Here is a 21117-nt window from a genome sequence, read left to right as displayed (position 1 = left end):
CAGCAGTGACAGCACCTCCTGAAACGACAACGCAACCTGCAGTAACAACAGCTGTGACGGCACCTCCTGACACGACAACGCAACCTCCAGAAACAACAGCAGTGACTGCACCTCCTGACACGACAATGCAACCTCCAGTAACAACAGCTGTGACTGCACCTCCTGACACGACAGCGCAACCTCCAGAAACAACAGCAGTGACGGCACCTCCTGACACGACAACGCAACCTCCAGAAACAACAGCAGTGACGGCACCTCCTGACACGACAACGCAACCCCCAGAAACCACAGCAGTGACGGCAACATCTGACACGACAGCGCAACCCCCAGTAACCACAGCAGTGACGGCAACTCCTGACACGACAACGCAACCTCCAGAAACAACAGCTGTGACAGCACCTCCTGACACGACAACGCAACCTCCAGAAACAACAGCAGAGACGGAACCTCCTGACACGACAACGCAACCCCCAGTAACCACAGCTGTGACTGCAGCTCCTGACACGACAGCGCAACCTCCAGAAACCACAGCAGTGACGGCACCTCCTGACACGACAGCGCAACCCCCAGTAACCACAGCAGTGACGGCACCTACTGACACGACAGTGCAACCCCCAGTAACCACAGCAGTGACGGCACCTCCTGACACGACAGCGCAACCTCCAGAAACAACAGCAGTGACTGCAGAAACAACAGCTGTGACTGCACCTCCTGACACAACAGCGCAACCTCCAGAAACAACAGAAGTGACAGCACCTCCTGACACGACAACGCAACCTCCAGAAACAACAGCTGTGACAGCACCTCCTGACACGACAACGCAACCTCCAGTAACCACAGCAGTGACGGCACCTCCTGACACGACAACGCAACCTCCAGAAACAACAGCTGTGACAGCACCTCCTGACACGACAACGCAACCTCCAGAAACAACAGCTGTGACAGCACCTCCTGACACGACAACGCAACCTCCAGTAACCACAGCAGTGACGGCACCTCCTGACACGACAACGCAACCCCCAGTAACCACAGCTGTGACTGCACCTCCTGACACGACAGCGCAACCTCCAGAAACCACAGCAGTGACGGCACCTCCTGACACGACAGCGCAACCCCCAGTAACCACAGCAGTGACGGCACCTCCTGAAACGACAACGCAACCTCCAGAAACAACAGCTGTGACTGCACCTCCTGATACGACAGCGCAACCTCCAGAAACCACAGCAGTGACGTCACCTCCTGACACGACAGCGCAACCCCCAGTAACCACAGCAGTGACGGCACCTCCTGACACGACAGCGCAACCACCAGTAACCACAGCAGTGACAGCCCCTCCTGACACGACAACGCAACCTCCAGAAACAACAGCAGTGACGGCACCTCCTGACACCACAACGCAACCCCCAGAGACCACAGCAGTGACGGCACCTCCTGACACGACAGCGCAACCCCCAGTAACCACAGCAGTGACAGCACCTCCTGACACGACAACGCAACCTCCAGAAACAACAGCTGTGACTGCACCACCTGACACGACCACGCAACCACCAGTAACCACAGCAGTGACGGCACCTCCTGACACGACAACGCAACCCCCAGAAACCACAGCAGTGACGGCACCTCCTGACACGACAATGCAACCCCCAGAAAGCACAGCAGTGACAGCAACTCCTGACACGACAACGCAACCTCCAGAAACAACAGAAGTGACGGCACCTCCTGACACCACAACGCAACCCCCAGAGACCACAGCAGTGACGGCACCTCCTGACACGACAGCGCAACCCCCAGTAACCACAGCAGTGACAGCACCTCCTGACACGACAACGCAACCTCCAGAAACAACAGCTGTGACCGCACCACCTGACACGACCACGCAACCACCAGTAACCACAGCAGTGACGGCACCTCCTGACACGACAACGCAACCTCCAGAAACAACAGCTGTGACGGCACCTCCTGACACGACAACGCAACCTCCAGAAACAACAGCAGTGACGGCACCTCCTGACACGACAACGCAACCCCCAGAAACCACAGCAGTGACGGCACCTCCTGACACGACAGCGCAACCCCCAGTAACCACAGCAGTGACGGCAATTCCTGACACGACAACGCAACCTCCAGAAACAACAGCTGTGACAGCACCTCCTGACATGACAACGCAACCTCCAGAAACAACAGCAGAGACGGGACCTCCTGACACGACAACGCAACCTCCAGAAACAACAGCAGTGACGGCACCTCCTGACACGACAACGCAACCTCCAGAAACAACAGAAGTGACGGCCCCTCCTGACACCACAACGCAACCCCCAGAGACCACAGCAGTGACGGCACCTCCTGACACGACAACGCAACCCCCAGAAACAACAGCAGTGACGGCACCTCCTGACACGACAACGCAACCCCCAGAAACCACAGCAGTGACGGCACCTCCTGACACGACAACGCAACCTCCAGAAACAACAGCAGTGACTGCAGAAACAACAGCAGTGACGGCACCTCCTGACACGACAACGCAACCCCCAGAAACCACAGCAGTGACGGCACCTCCTGACACGACAGCGCAACCACCAGTTACCTCAGCAGTGACAGCACCTCCTGACACGACAACGCAATCCCCAGTAACCACAGCAGTGACGGCACCTCCTGACACAACAGCGCAACCTCCAGAAACAACAGCTGTGACTGCACCTCCTGACACGACAGCGCAACCACCAGTAACCACAGCAGTGACGGCACCTCCTGACACGACAACGCAACCTCCAGAAACAACAGCTGTGACAGCACCTCCTGACACGACAACGCAACCTCCAGAAACAACAGCAGTGACGGCACCTCCTGACACGACAACGCAACCCCCAGTAACCACAGCTGTGACTGCACCTCCTGACACGACAGCGCAACCTCCAGAAACCACAGCAGTGACGGCACCTCCTGACACGACAGCGCAACCCCCAGAAACCACAGCAGTGACGGCACCTCCTGACACGACAACGCAACCTCCAGAAACAACAGCAGTGACTCCAGAAACAACAGCAGAGACGGGACCTCCTGACACGACAACGCAACCTCCAGAAACAACAGCAGTGACGGCACCTCCTGACAGGACAACGCAACCTCCAGAAACAACAGAAGTGACGGCCCCTCCTGACACCACAACGCAACCCCCAGAGACCACAGCAGTGACGGCACCTCCTGACACGACAACGCAACCCCCAGAAACAACAGCAGTGACGGCACCTCCTGACACAACAACGCAACCCCCAGAAACCACAGCAGTGACGGCACCTCCTGACACGACAGCGCAACCTCCAGAAACAACAGCAGTGACTGCAGAAACAACAGCTGTGACTGCACCTCCTGACACAACAGCGCAACCTCCAGAAACAACAGCAGTGACAGCACCTCCTGAAACGACAACGCAACCTGCATTAACAACAGCTGTGACGGCACCTCCTGACACGACAACGCAACCTCCAGAAACAACAGCAGTGACTGCACCTCCTGACACGACAATGCAACCTCCAGTAACAACAGCTGTGACGGCACCTCCTGACACGACAGCGCAACCTCCAGAAACAACAGCAGTGACGGCACCTCCTGACACGACAACGCAACCTCCAGAAACAACAGCAGTGACGGCACCTCCTGACACGACAACGCAACCCCCAGAAACCACAGCAGTGACGGCACCTCCTGACACGACAGTGCAACCCCCAGTAACCACAGCAGTGACGGCACCTCCTGACACGACAACGCAACCTCCAGAAACAACAGCTGTGACAGCACCTCCTGACACGACAACGCAACCTCCAGAAACAACAGCAGAGACGGGAACTCCTGACACGACAACGCAACCCCCAGTAACCACAGCTGTGACTGCACCTCCTGACACGACAGCGCAACCTCCAGAAACCACAGCAGTGACGGCACCTCCTGACACGACAGCGCAACCCCCAGTAACCACAGCAGTGACGGCACCTACTGACACGACAGTGCAACCCCCAGTAACCACAGCAGTGACGGCACCTCCTGACACAACAGTGCAACCTCCAGAAACAACAGCAGTGACTGCAGAAACAACAGCTGTGACTGCACCTCCTGACACAACAGCGCAACCTCCAGAAACAACAGCAGTGACTGCAGAAACAACAGCTGTGACTGCACCTCCTGACACAACAGCGCAACCTCCAGAAACAACAGCAGTGACAGCACCTCCTGACACGACAGCGCAACCTCCAGAAACCACAGCAGTGACGGCACCTCCTGACACGACAGCGCAACCCCCAGTAACCACAGCAGTGACGGCACCTCCTGACACGACAGCGCAACCACCAGTAACCACAGCTGTGACAGCACCTCCTGACACGACAACGCAACCTCCAGAAACAACAGCAGTGACGGCACCTCCTGACACGACAACGCAACGTCCAGAAACCACAGCAGTGACGGCACATCCTGACACAACAGTGCAACCTCCAGAAACAACAGCAGTGACTGCAGAAACAACAGCTGTGACTGCACCTCCTGACACAACAGCGCAACCTCCAGAAACAACAGCAGTGACAGCACCTCCTGACACGACAGCGCAACCTCCAGAAACCACAGCAGTGACGGCACCTCCTGACACGACAGCGCAACCCCCAGTAACAACAGCAGTGACGGCACCTCCTGACACGACAACGCAACCTCCAGAAACAACAGCAGTGACTGAACCTCCTGACACGACAACGCAACCTCCAGAAACAACAGCAGTGACTGAACCTCCTGACACGACAACGCAACCTCCAGTAACAACAGCAGTGACGGCACCTCCTGACACGACAACGCAACCTCCAGAAACAACAGCAGTGACTGAACCTCCTGACACGACAACGCAACCTCCAGAAACAACAGCAGTGACTGAACCTCCTGACACGACAACGCAACCTCCAGTAACAACAGCTGTGACGGCACCTCCTGACACAACAGCGCAACCTCCACAAACAACAGCTGTGACTGCATCTCCTGACACGACAACACAACCTGCAGAAACAACAGCTGTGACTGCACCTCCTGACACAACAACGCAACCTCCAGAAACAACAGCTGTGACAGCACCTCCTGACACGACAACGCAACCTCCAGAAACAACAGCAGTGACGGCACCTCCTGACACGACAACGCAACCTCCAGAAACAACAGCTGTGACTGCACCTCCTGACACGACAGCGCAACCCCCAGTAACCACAGCAGTGACGGGACCTCCTGACACGACAGCGCAACCCCCAGTAACCACAGCAGTGACGGCACCTCCTGACACGACAATGCAACCCCCAGAAAGCACAGCAGTGACAGCAACTCCTGACACGACAACGCAACCTCCAGAAACCACAGCAGTGACTGCACCTCCTGACACGACAACGCAACCTGCGGAAACAACAGCAGTGACGGCACCTCCTGACACGACAGCGCAACCACCAGTAACCACAGCAGTGACGGCACCTCCTGACACGACAGCGCAACCCCCAGTAACCACAGCAGTGACGGCACCTCCTGATACGACAGCGCAACCACCAGTAACCACAGCTGTGACGGCACCTCCTGACACGACAACGCAACCTCCAGAAACAACAGCAGTGACGGCACCTCCTGACACGACAACGCAACGTCCAGAAACCACAGCAGTGACGGCACATCCTGACACGACAGCGCAACCCCCAGTAACCACAGCAGTGACGGCACCTCCTGACACGACAGCGCAACCCCCAGTAACCACAGCAGTGACGGAACCTCCTGACACGACAGCGCAACCCCCAGTAACCACAGCAGTGACGGCACCTCCTGACACGACAACGCAACCTCCAGAACCAACAGCAGTGACAGCACCTCCTGAAACGACAACGCAACCTGCAGAAACAACAGCTGTGACTGCACCTCCTGACACAACAGCGCAACCCCCAGTAACAACAGCTGTGACGGCACCTCCTGACACGACAACGCAACCTCCAGAAACCACAGCAGTGACGGCACCTCCTGACACGACAGCGCAACCCCCAGTAACCACAGCAGTGACGGCACCTCCTGACACGACAGTGCAACCCCCAGTAACCACAGCTGTGACGGCACCTCCTGACACGACAGCGCAACCTCCAGAAACAACAGCAGTGACGGCACCTCCTGACACGACAACGCAACCTCCAGAAACAACAGCTGTGACAGCACCTCCTGACACGACAACGCAACACCCAGAAACCACAGCAGTGACGGCACATCCTGACACGACAGCGCAACCACCAGAAACCACAGCAGTGACGGCACCTCCTGACACGACAGCGCAACCCCCAGTAACCACAGCAGTGACGGCACCTCCTGACACGACAGCGCAACCCCCAGTAACCACAGCAGTGACGGGACCTCCTGACACGACAGCGCAACCTCCAGAAACCACAGCAGTGACGGCACCTCCTGACACGACAGCGCAACCCCCAGTAACCACAGCAGTGACGGCAGCTCCTGACACGACAACGCAACCCCCAGTAACCACAGCAGTGACGGCACCTCCTGACACAACAGCGCAACCCCCAGTAACCACAGCAGTGACGGCACCTCCTGGCACAACAACGCAACCCCCAGTAACCACAGCAGTGACGGCACCTCCTGACACGACAACGCAACCTCCAGAAACAACAGCAGTGACGGCACCTCCTGACACGACAGCGCAACCCCCAGTAACCACAGCAGTTACGGCACCTCCTGACACGACAACGCAACATCCAGAAACAACATCTGTGACGGCACCTCCTGACACGACAGTGCAACCCCCAGAAACAACAGCATTGACAGCACCTCCTGACACGACAGCGCAACCCCCAGTAACCACAGCAGTTACGGCACCTCCTGACACGACAACGCAACATCCAGAAACAACAGCTGTGACGGCACCTCCTGACACAACAACGCAAACTCCAGTAACAACAGATGTGACGGCACCTCCTGACACGACAATGCAACCCCCAGAAAGTACAGCAGGGACAGCATCTTCTGACACGACAACGCAACCTCCAGAAACAACAGCTGTGACGGCACCTCCTGACACCACAACGCAACCCCCAGAGACCACAGCAGTGACGGCACCTCCTGACACGACAACGCAACCCCCAGAAACCACAGCAGTGACGGCACATCCTGACACAACAACGCAACCTCCAGAAACAACAGCAGTGACTGAACCTCCTGACACGACAACGCAACCTCCAGAAACAACAGCAGTGACTGAACCTCCTGACACGACAACGCAACCTCCAGTAACAACAGCAGTGACGGCACCTCCTGACACGACAACGCAACCTCCAGAAACAACAGCAGTGACTGAACCTCCTGACACGACAACGCAACCTCCAGAAACAACAGCAGTGACTGAACCTCCTGACACGACAACGCAACCTCCAGTAACAACAGCTGTGACGGCACCTCCTGACACAACAGCGCAACCTCCACAAACAACAGCTGTGACTGCATCTCCTGACACGACAACACAACCTGCAGAAACAACAGCTGTGACTGCACCTCCTGACACAACAACGCAACCTCCAGAAACAACAGCTGTGACAGCACCTCCTGACACGACAACGCAACCTCCAGAAACAACAGCAGTGACGGCACCTCCTGACACGACAACGCAACCTCCAGAAACAACAGCTGTGACTGCACCTCCTGACACGACAGCGCAACCCCCAGTAACCACAGCAGTGACGGGACCTCCTGACACGACAGCGCAACCCCCAGTAACCACAGCAGTGACGGCACCTCCTGACACGACAATGCAACCCCCAGAAAGCACAGCAGTGACAGCAACTCCTGACACGACAACGCAACCTCCAGAAACCACAGCAGTGACTGCACCTCCTGACACGACAACGCAACCTGCGGAAACAACAGCAGTGACGGCACCTCCTGACACGACAGCGCAACCACCAGTAACCACAGCAGTGACGGCACCTCCTGACACGACAGCGCAACCCCCAGTAACCACAGCAGTGACGGCACCTCCTGACACGACAGCGCAACCACCAGTAACCACAGCTGTGACAGCACCTCCTGACACGACAACGCAACCTCCAGAAACAACAGCAGTGACGGCACCTCCTGACACGACAACGCAACGTCCAGAAACCACAGCAGTGACGGCACATCCTGACACGACAGCGCAACCCCCAGTAACCACAGCAGTGACGGCACCTCCTGACACGACAGCGCAACCCCCAGTAACCACAGCAGTGACGGAACCTCCTGAAACGACAACGCAACCTGCAGAAACAACAGCTGTGACTGCCCCTCCTGACACAACAGCGCAACCCCCAGTAACAACAGCTGTGACGGCACCTCATGACACGACAACGAAACCTCCAGAAACCACAGCAGTGACGGCACCTCCTGACACGACAGCGCAACCCCCAGTAACCACAGCAGTGACGGCACCTCCTGACACGACAGTGCAACCCCCAGTAACCACAGCAGTGACGGCACCTCCTGACACGACAGCGCAACCTCCAGAAACAACAGCAGTGACGGCACCTCCTGACACGACAACGCAACCTCCAGAAACAACAGCTGTGACAGCACCTCCTGACACGACAACGCAACACCCAGAAACCACAGCAGTGACGGCACATCCTGACACGACAGCGCAACCCCTAGTAACCACAGCAGTGACGGCACCTCCTGACACGACAACGCAACCCCCAGAAACCACAGCAGTGACGGCACATCCTGACACAACAACGCAACCTCCAGAAACAACAGCAGTGACGGCACCTCCTGACACGACAGGACAACCCCCAGTAACCACAGCAGTGACAGCAACTGACACGACAACGCAGCCTCCAGAAACAACAGCAGTGACGGCACCTCCTGACACGACAACGCAACCTCCAGAAACAACAGCTGTGACAGCACCTCCTGAAACGACAACGCAACCTGCAGAAACAACAGCTGTGACTGCACCTCCTGACACAACAACGCAACCTCCAGAAACCACAGCAGTGACGGCACCTCCTGACACGACAGCGCAACCCCCAGTAACCACAGCAGTGACGTCACCTCCTGACACGACAACGCAACACCCAGAAACAACAGCTGTGACAGCACCTCCTGACACGACAACGCAACCTCCAGAAACAACAGCAGTGACGGCACCTCCTGACACAACAACGCAACCTCCAGAAACAACAGCTGTGACAGCACCTCCTGAAACGACAACGCAACCTGCAGAAACAACAGCTGTGACTGCACCTCCTGACACAACAGCGCAACCCCCAGTGACCACAGCAGTGACGGCACCTCCTGACACGACAGCGCAACCTCCAGAAACAACAGCTGTGACGGAACCTCCTGACACGACAACGCAACCTCCAGAAACAACAGCAGTGACAGCACCTCCTGAAACGACAACGCAACCTGCAGAAACAACAGCTGTGACTGCACCTCCTGACACGACAACGCAACCTCCAGAAACAACAGCAGTGACGGCACCTCCTGACACCACAACGCAACCCCCAGAGACCACAGCAGTGACGGCACCTCCTGAAACGACAACGCAACCTCCAGAAACAACAGCAATGACAGCACCTCCTGACACGACAGCGCAACCCCCAGTAACCACAGCAGTTACGGCACCTCCTGACACGACAACGCAACATCCAGAAACAACAGCTGTGACGGCACCTCCTGACACAACAACGCAACCTCCAGTAACAACAGTTGTGACGGCACCTCCTGACACGACAATGCAACCCCCAGAAAGTACAGCAGGGACGGCACCTTCTGACACGACAACGCAACCTCCAGAAACAACAGCAGTGACGGCACTTCCTGACACCACAACGCAACCCCCAGAGACCACAGCAGTGACGGCACCTCCTGACACGACAACGCCACCCCCAGAAACCACAGCAGTGACGGCTCACCCTGACACGACAGCGCAACCCCCAGAAACCACAGCAGTGACGGCACCTCCTGAAACGACAACGCAACCTGCAGAAACAACAGCTGTGACTGCACCTCCTGACACAACAGCGCAACCCCCAGTAACCACAGCAGTGACGGCACCTCCTGACACGACAGCGCAACCTCCAGAAACAACAGCTGTGACGGCACCTCCAGAAACCACAGCAGTGACGGCACCTCCTGACACGACAGCGCAACCCCCAGTAACCACAGCAGTGACGGCACCTCTTGACACGACAGCGCAACCTCTAGAAACAACAGCTGTGACGGCACCTCCTGACACAACAGCGCAACCTCCAGAAACAACAGATTTGACGGCACCTCCTGACACTACAACGCAACCTCCAGAAACAACAGCAGTGACAGCACCTTCTGACACGACTACGCAACCTCCAGAAACAACAGCTGTGACGGCACCTCCTGACACGACAACGCAACACCCAGAAACCACAGCAGTGACGGCACATCCTGACACGACAGCGCAACCCCCAGTAACCACAGCAGTGACGGCACCTCCTGACACGACAGCGCAACCCCCAGAAACCACAGCGACTACACCAATTATAACTCCAGCTACGACACCAATTATAACTCCAGCAACTACACCAATTATAACTCCAGCGACTACACCAATTATAACTCCAGCGACTACACCAAATATAACTCCAGCGACGACACCAATTATAACTTCAGCGACTACACCAATTACAACTCCAGCGACGACACCAATAATAACTCCAGCGACGACACCAATTATAACTCCAGCGACTACACCAAATATAACTCCAGCGACGACACCAATTATAACTCCATCGACTACACTAATTATAACTCCAGCGACTACACCAAATATAACTCCAGCGACGACACCAATTATAACTCCAGCGACTGCACCAATTATAACTCCAGCGACTACACCAATTGTAACTCCAACCACGACACCAACCACACCCACAGCGACAACAAAAGTGCCAGGTTTGTTTCACCAGCAACTTTTTTTGCACAATGCTCACTCCTTTAATACCAACGCCAATAGAGCATTTCCGCTGTTAATGGCTACACTGATTTGCATTTCTGTTTTTCCTTGAAGGTCCTTGTGATTCAACCCCATGCGGTCATGGGAGCACCTGTGATCCCCGTGCTCAATTTACTTTTGTCTGCTTGTGCCTGGTTGGGCAAAACTACAATTATGTCAGAAAAACTTGTGAGAGTGGTAAGTATTTGTCTGTGTACCAGTACTATGATGTTATTAATTTATCCCAAAGTTATTTTTATGCAAACATTTGTATAGGTACTTTTTTGTGAGAGCTAAGATGTCCAGTAGTCTCTTGAAGCCTTGTCATTACCATGAGGTCCCCTTCCAAATAGATGAGATTCCCATATTGTTAGCCTTATTGATAAACTTACTGTTTTTTGATGCACTATTCCATATTCAAGTAAACAGTTTGGGTTTTTCAATGTGTGGTTGTAAAAGGTATTGGTCCAAAACCCTTGGGGATAGAAACCACCTTAAAAAGATAATAGGTTATTGTCCATTTGCACACTCACCATTTCGCATAAGACAAAAGCAGACCCAAACATTTAGCTTTAAAATTATGTCCATAACATAAAAATTTTAAATATTAATATAATGGGGAATTAATGGAATTTTGGTCATTGTTTAGCTGGCAGGAATACTGGAGTTACTGGACTACTGCTGCCACATTAATCAAGATTAGATTGGGGCAGCTGTGGCCTAGTGGTGAGGGCTTCAAGCTTGAGGCCGGAGGGTAGCCGGTTGAACCCCGACCTGTCCGCAGCTGAAGTGCACTTGAGCAAGGCACCTGACCCCCTCACTGCTCCCCAAGCGCCGCTGAATGCAGGCAGCTCACTGCTCTGGGTTAGCATGTACTTCACCTCACTGTGTGCTGTGTGTGTTCACTAACTCACAGATGGGTTAAAACTGCGGGACTAATAAGGGAATCTTAATTAAATTACAGATTCACTTCCCACAAAATACTACATTTGAATTTACTGATATGGTCAAGTGGATCAACACGTCATGTGCTATGATGTAACATCACTGATTTTCTTTATGGACTTTGGTGTGGGGAGTGAGAGAGAGAAATTGCAAAAAGGATCTGTTGAAGGACCTATCTGTAGCTGAGTATCCAAAACCAGCGGGATGTGGGAAGCAGAATTAGAAGGGAAAGAGCGATATGATCTGAAGCAGTGGAGGGCAAAATAAGTTTGGGAATGTGGCAGACAGGAGGCAAAAAAAGACACAAAACAAGGAGAGGTTGAAGTTCATTTCAGCCGTGAGGATTTTAACTGAAACTTTATAATGTCCTACAAGAACACTGGGAATTTACAGCTTTATGTCACATTTTGGCTGAATGTCAATGTCATTATCAACAGATGTCTCTGTGAGATGGGGTACACCCTGGACCATTCGCCAGTCCATCACAGAGCAACATATAGAGACAAACAACCATTCACTCACACTCTCACACCTATGGTCAATTTAGAGTGACCAATTCACCTAATACCCATATTGCATGTTTTTGGACTGTGGGAGGAAGCCGGAGAACCCGGACAAAACCCACGCACACACAAGGAGTACATGCAGCTTCCTTGCAGAAAGGCCCCTGTTCCAACCGGGGCTCAAAGTTTTTCCAACCTGGGCTTGAAGCCGGGAACCTTTGTATTGTTGCTTCCCCAACAAATCATTAATTGTAAATGTTTATGACAGGACTGATGTTTTCTTATTTCAGCCAAGGTTTTCCCTGGACAACTTCAACTGCAAAAAGTACAATATCATGAAAACATGAAAGACAAGCACTCAGCAGAATTTAAAGACGCTGCAAAGAACATTACTGATGAGGTAGGTAAACTGTAAAATCAATTTCATAAAGGTTAGGCATGGAAAATACTTCACAATGCCTGTATGCATGCTTTAATATCACTTTCTCCACAGCTAAGAAGGATGTATTTGTCCATGATTTGCTCCAATGTTTTTATTTTGTTCTTCAAAGCAACAGCTTCAGCTAGAACTAAATATATCACAGCTAGATCATGGCTAAAATAACACATCATTATAACTATTTCCCTCTTTTGCTCCTTTGAAGAGTTGGATACAACAGTGATGTTTTAACTAATGTGTTCACTGTTAAACTCAATGATTTATTACATAAATGTTTAAAAGCAAATGTAATCATGGAAATTTAGAATTGTAAACCTCAGGGTGTGTGAATTACTGGTCAGATGATGACCTAACACATTTAAATTTCCTCTCCTCAACAAAGCTGACAATTACCTTCAATAAAACTGAGGGTTTCTCCAATATCACAGTGCTTGAAATCAGGTGAGTCTAAGAATGGTAGTCTGTTTGTCAAACCAGACATCTTACAGTGGAACAGTCTATTACAATAAACTGTAGAATATAATCACATACTAAGTATGATCTTTGTCCATACAGGCCACTGCCACTGCCACAGAGCAGAGCTGTTCGCGGAATCAATGCAACCGTGGACATCATTTTTAGCATAATCGCCGAAGTCACGACAGACAATGTTGAGGAAATATTGATAAACGCCAGTAAGTGTGAAGACTGTATACTGGCAGGAGCAACATTCAATGGTAAGTTTAACACATGAATCAAGTGTACATCATGTTCAACCATTATCACATTTGACTTCAAGATTGTTCTAACAGTATTCGAACAATATAGATTTGTGCACAAGTAGAACATACCTTCTTTTTTAACAACATCATAAAAGACATTAACACAGTTCAGTCAGACAACTTACATTTGAATGAAACACAAATGGTTATGTTTGGCGTTCAGGCTCCTACGTAATCACTTCCCACAAATTTGTTACATATCGGGGAGTGACCGGAGCAAACCTTAATCTTAAACCCCCCCTCCCCATGGAGCATACAGGTTGAACTTGCTCGCTGGCTAACATCACTAACTTTAAAATATACAATGCTTCTCAAAATTTATAAAAACTTGTATGGACATAAAAATCACTGTACAATCAAAGTTTGAATAATAAAACCAATAAATATGGTAATAAATTGAGCTTAGCTGAATCAAAAGGAAATTAAAAACAATACATCGCAAGTCATACAGCGCTAATTTACCCCTAGTGCTCACATGGTACAGATCAGTAGCAAACACTTGGTAAATTACAGTGGGAATAATACACAACTCCTTATATGGACATCTTGGGGTGTGTGTTTGGAGGTCACATGTTCAGGGTTTACATTTTTTTGTGTGTCTTCTTATGTGTTGTTGAGTCAAAGTTATGATTCGAGTAGCGATAATTGTGCAGAAGTCACAAAATAAACCGTTTTTGTTTTTTCGTTTTGTTTTTTTGTGCATAAAAATGAGCCAAGCAAACTTTGAACTGTGACGTATTTACAAATTTCACAAATTCAATCTGATCTTTAGTACCTTTTGCTCTGGTGTGTTTATATACAGTAGTTCACCAGCTTGCCTATAGGTTGTGCAGAAAAAAGGAGCTAACGTAGTATTGGGAAAAAAGAGCCTAAATGCTCTGTATTCTAACGGTTAAATGCTAAAGTGAGGAGATACATTCTTAACATTTGTTTTAAAGTTTTGAATGCCTGGACCTTTGCTGCATGTTAAATCCCCCTCTCTCTCCCATTTCCTGTCTATCTACTGTTGAAAATAAAGGTGTCTATGTCTGACAATTAGTTCAGATATTGGAATCTGTATTTTGAAGACCTTCACTCTTTCTCATGGGTTTCTGACTCATGGGATACAGGATTGGGCACATCCAGGATAATGATGAACCATTAGTATGCACATCTCAGTGCAGTTGTCTATTTTAGTACCAATCCACTCATCATCTGGGTGGTTGAGTGGAGCAATGAGACTTATCCATTTTCAAAGCACGTTCTGATCTGCCACTGCGTTGTTCTACACATAAATATGCCCCCATTAATGAAATGTAAGTTTAAATCAATCTAAAGCCGTTATTTTTCTTAACCGAGAAAAATGTTCAGCCAATATTTATTGTCGACTACACACTATATATATATGTATATCTATATATATACATACATAAATATACATATATGTTGACCGCTGCACCAAACTGCATTTTATTCCACATTTCAGGCCACCTCATAGAAGTAGTTTTGATTTCCATCTGGTCAGATCATGTTTCTCCATGTCAGAAGTCCAGGTGCGATGCATCTGAGTGGGTTTGCCATTTGAACGATCACTCTCAGCTTTCTTGTTTATCAATGCCTTATCATTTCTATTCTCGTCCTATTCCATGACTCCATGTGATTTCTGCACCCAGAAAAAGAGCCATAATCATTTCACTTTATTTCAGACGGTCCATATAATATAAAAACAAAACAATGTCGGCTGACAAAAATCTCTTGATTACACAACTGCTATGACAGAATATTCAGTCTGTATTTCATATGATGTTGTCATTTTCTTTCTACTGTACTTACGTGTACTGAGACCATCCTCTTGTATTTTCCTCTATTCAAGATACAAACCTGTGTGATGACCAGCCCTGTGATAAGGAAACCACAACTTGCAAATCAGAACATGGAGTATTTAGCTGTAAATGTATAGAACACTACATCAAGACAAACATGACCAACAGACTGTGTATTGGTAAGTGTATTTTTAAGAGATGCATGTGTGTGATATGATCTTTTTAGATACACTTTTGCAAATTGCACAACAATTACCAACCAATGTTTTCCACTTTTACAGCTTGTCCCAGTGGATACCGTGCAGAGAATTCACAAACATGTGAAAAGTATGTTTTTAATGTTCTGAAAATTGTTTCTTTTTTCCTCCCTTACCTATCTATCTATATCACATCTGTCAAGGGTACTGGTTCTGACAATGACATTGTCCTTTTGTCTTTCAGATGTAGCTTTGGTAGAACTGGTTTGAACTGCAAAGAATGTGAGTATAAATTAGGCTTTGTATATCGACATAGGTAATTATGTAACAATGACTGTACTTAAAAAAAAGGAAATCCTCAAAAAAGATGAACATGAAAACAGAGTGGTCCACAATTGTTTCCATACTTTTTTTTATCCAAAAGAAAAATTAAATCAGATCAAAATCAAAGCTACCTCAGGTTTTCGTGAAAGTCAGATTTTAACCACTTTAAAAGTAAAAAGGTTAAAGACAGGCTTACCTATGCCTGTTTAAGTCTGTGATATGTTAAGAATAGTTCTGCTATTTCATGTCACGGTTAGACAGCCTTTTCTGGCTTGGAAATAAAGTTTGTAAAGCACCCCATCTTCTGCACCAAAGTAGAACATCTGTGATTTTAGCTTGATGGGACACAGAGTAAGTGCTGGTCTACTGCTGCCTTATTTGGTAATTTTCCATCACTTAGTTAAATCTGAAATAACTATTTCAAACACTACAATCATAAGATAACACATTTGAAATTACTGATGAAGGCAGCAGTGGATAAACAAGTTCTGTATGCAGTGAGGCAAAAGCATAGATTTTCTCTATGGATTTTTGTGTGCGGGGTGAGATTTTTACAAAGCCTAACCTCACGAGCAGGAAAGAACAGCTCTTGGTAAAGTTCTGGTTTGTGGTGTTCAATATTTTTCCTGAAATCCCTTTGTTTTATAAAAATCAGTTCATGTGCTTTTTCTTTAGATTAACCTGTATGTCACTGTGTTTGTTAGACTGGCTGCTAGCACTGGTAATCGTTGGCTCCGTGCTCGGGGGATTGTTCATCCTCTCCGTCATTGTTCTGCCTCTGGTGACTTCCAGGTGAGTTAACTTTTAATTCAATAAATTACCTCCACCAAGGATATGATATGTTTGTTTGTCCATGAGCAACGTTACCCAGAATGTAAAGGACAGATTGTGGATGATGTTTTCTATAGGAAGAACAATTGTTAATCTTGTGAAATAGAGATTGCTGGGCAATCGCTTTGTTAATTCATTAGATTTTTGACGATTGTCTTTTGATTATTTTTGGCCTGATAGCTAATTCAATAGTGGTCTCTCAGTTGTGGATTCCAATCCCAGCTCTGCTAGTCTGCATGCCGATGTGTCCTTGAGCAAGACACATAACCCTACGCTGCTGCTGACAGGATGTGAATGGGTATGAAAGGGGTGTGATAGAAAAATGTGCTTGAATGGAAAAAACTGTAGTGCAAAGGCCCATTTATATTTTTAGCAAAAGACGGAGCCAGAGTCTGTCATTTGCATTCATTTTGTGATCAGTAGTTTAATCAGTCTGGAAAACGATGAAGAAGAAGAGGGCATTTAAAAGCATAGAAAGCAAAGCCTGATTGAAACACCTGAATCCAAATACTTTTGTCCATATAGTGTATGCTGGTTAGTGACGGAGATAACATTTGGTACAGATGGACATAAGAATATAGTATAGTATATATAGAAGTATAAGTGGTCATCGGGACTAGAACATTTCTAGATAAATTACAGATCATTTACTATTTAAGTATCATTTAACTAATGTGGTGATAACATCGCTGTAACCATATTCAAGGGAACTTTTCAGAAACTAAGCTCTTATTTTTTTATAGCTCTGTAGAATCCACACATTTCTTTTTGTTTGATTAGTGGCATCTGAAGTAAAGCACCTCTCCACACAGACATGAAGAAGTGGAGGTTTGCACTTGTGCTTTCTCAATTTCATTTCATATCTCGGTCATTGGTCTGTGTGGCATCCAACCTTTATGGAGCTTTGATGTGACCAATCATAAATTTGGACCATTTTTTATTACAGTTTGTAAACCTTATTCTGTTATTTTATCGATGGTGAGGAGCATATGTCGAGTGACTTTGTTTGTGGATGAATACAATACAATACAATACAACGATATGGTGACAATGAAATATACAAGTATTTTTGTCACACTATTTATTGAGCAGGTTTTGAAAACAGAACATGAACATTAACAGGATCATTGAAAAATAAGTACAGTGTTTTAATTCATCATACATCTGAAGAAAGGATCTAAGGAGCCATGTCATCATCATCTACCAACTGTAAACCTCAGATGCCTGCTATCATTTTGTCCACTCTCCCATAAAAAATTCACTCATTATTCTAGACTTTGTGATCTTTTCCTATAGGATCATTTTGATTCCTTACTTTTTACATGGTGTACCGTATATGTCATTGAAAGCGTCTTTTCATTTATGTATCCGTGTTGCCATTGAATTCAAGTTCCAACTGTTATCACTGAATATATCCTTTTCGAACCCTTACCCAGGTCCATAAAGAAGAAAGCCAAGAAGAATCAAAATGCAGAAAGTGGAAATCCTTATGCCAGACACTTCCCTACCAGTTCACCTGCGGTTGTAGGTAGCATCAGCCAGCCTAACAGCCAGGCATCTTCACTGAATGGCTTAACCATTGACAGCGATGGGGGTGTAAAAATCCCTCGGGCAACAGTCTCCGGCAGTCTGAACAGCAGGCCTGATGACGAAATTGTTCCAAGCGCCAGCAGACAACACTTGACCTCTTCTGTGGACAGGAACTCGGTGAGCATGCCTCCATGTGTGACATACAAATCGGAATAAAGTGGGAAAGTACTAGGGGCAAAAAGTATAAAATGTTGAAACAATTTTTTTTAAGAGAATTGTTCATACACTCTTAATGGCAGGGGTCAGCAATTTTAAACAGCTGAATAGTGGGTCTTCATCGGGCAAAACTTAATGTTTTTTTTTATTCATCAAACCTTTTTTCTTGTTGTCTAATCTATCCAATCGTACACAAAAAGACTAATTTAGTAAATGTATTGTTTAAAAAGAAAAAGTAAAATTAAAAATTGCCACCAACTGTTGCTACTGTCTTAAAACGTCTTCAGTCAGAGACAAAAAACCCACATTTGTGAGCTGCCTTAAGCTAACAATAGTGTCCTGGTGATAATGTGAATGTTGTCTTTAATCACCAACTTGTTATAAAGACTCTTTCATGACAAAAACCTGCCCAGGCAAAATTCTGATACTGGTGGGCTGGTTTTGGCTGCCACTATCACTACGGTTCACATACCAGAAAACTTGTTGTTTGAATTAGGTTCAGATGGCTTCATCTTAAAGTGAACTGTCTATTGTCTATTTGGAGTGCTAGGGAAACATAGCAAAAAAATGGTGGACATCATTAAAATTACCTTTCCTTAAGGGCATAACAAAAATATTATTTAATGCAACAAAACCAACTTAACTTAAGGGCAGGATGTTCAGTTTCTGACAGTAAACTTGTTTTTGTATTATGTACTGGACTTTTAAGATGTGTTATGTGAACACAATTCCATGTAACGTCTTTGCTTTAGTTTGAATGAACTCAATTAATTTGTGTTACAAATTGAAGTCATTCGAAGACACGGTAAACACTTGATTTTTACAATGTACCCATAATCATTTCTTATTTCATACAGTACCCGTTCGATGACGAAGATGACATAAACACTCAGTCTCGACCTCTGAGCAGCCTCTACGCTCAGATACGACCCAGTAACAACCCGCTCACCGTGAATCGGCCTCAGGTGAACCTCTACGGTCAGAGCCAAGGCCACAGTAATCCGTCCTTCATACCAGACAATGGTCTTTCAACCAATGACAAACCATAAAGTTTTCTGACATTTATCCAGATCAAAACACCTCACAGGTCCTTCCCCTGACGAGTAATATCCCGATGTAAACAAGCCAATTGCATTAGACCATCAATTATGTTGGTCTAATGCAATATGTTGACAGAAAACTGACACTCTAAAATTAAAAGTTAAAGTAATTTTCTCGTCTATGAATTTCCAAATTGTTTTGCATGAAATGTTTATGGCATTGCGATCGTGTTAAACACTATTTTAGCCCATTGTTTCATGAATGAGACGAGTTTGATTTTTAGTTCTTCCTTGAAATCATTACCCATGAGGTGCCTTTAAGTGCTTTTATGCAGTTTATGAAAAATGTTTACTACATTATATTTTGTATGACTAAGAGTATATTTTGTTTATGTATAACCTATTTCCGTGATTGATTGACACTAACACTTGTGTAGCAGGAATAAAACAGCAATATTTAGAATTATTTTACCATGTCATGTAAGGTATTTGTTTTGCTTTGTAACTCATATTATCATATATTTAACCTTATTATAAATGTATGTGCACTATGGATGTATGTATTGTATTACAGCCCTGTGGCAAGTTCGGTGTCAAGTGAGCAAAAATGTGGGATTGTGGTTTTAATTCGTTTTACAATTTTTGGAGTGTAAAACTAATTGGACTTCATAATTTTTAGTGAACTTTATATGCGGAAAGTTGGATATAAGAAAAAACAAAGATCAGAAAATAATACACTGGTTATTATTGTTATTATTATTATTATCATTATAATTATTATTTGTGGACATCTTGCACTCGCTGCTAATCCCCCTCCTCCTGGTGAGAATTTTGCTTGAAAATGATTGTGGACTACGTCACTTTAGAAATGTTGATGGAACAGTTGCCTTTCAGGCATCCCACTGTAGATATTGATCAGACTCATTATGAATAAGATCTGAATCCAATGCCTATTCTTTGTTGCTTAGTGATTTTCTTTTTTTTTATGCCTGTGCATAAACCAATCAAGCGATATATAACTTTGCAATTCAGAAGCGCAGCTCCCTCTCTGGAGCGGTGGATGCATTGCTACTCATTATCAAAACATTGTTTTAACAGTGTTTAAAAATAGCTTACATAAGCTGACATAACAAAGATGGCACAGAAAGCAGCAAAACGAGTACGCTACAAATTAAGTATTTTCTTTGTTAATAGAGATATAAAAATTACGAAAACCATTGTATTATCTTAGTTTAGGCCCATATTATGGATTATTTACGTCATTGTTGCTTTTGTCAATAGCCGGCCAGTGTGGACAAGCGATCGTTTGCTAACGTTTACTTTTCAATAAGCCTTGGTGTGCGGTAGCTGTCAGCTGAATATGTCCGTGGTTGTCATCATCTCAGACGGCTCCATCATTAGATATTTGGTGTGATCGCTTGATTTGTTGTTGACACGTTGTTTTGTTTTTAATGCACAAGTTTTGACCTGACAGTGTGAACATTTGTATAATAGTAATGTTTAATTTATTCTAACTTTAAT

The sequence above is a fragment of the Microchirus variegatus genome, assembly GCF_963457635.1.
Source record: "Microchirus variegatus genome assembly, chromosome: 17".
Classification (NCBI taxonomy): domain Eukaryota; kingdom Metazoa; phylum Chordata; class Actinopteri; order Pleuronectiformes; family Soleidae; genus Microchirus; species Microchirus variegatus.
Note: the sequence above shows the minus strand (reverse complement) of the source record.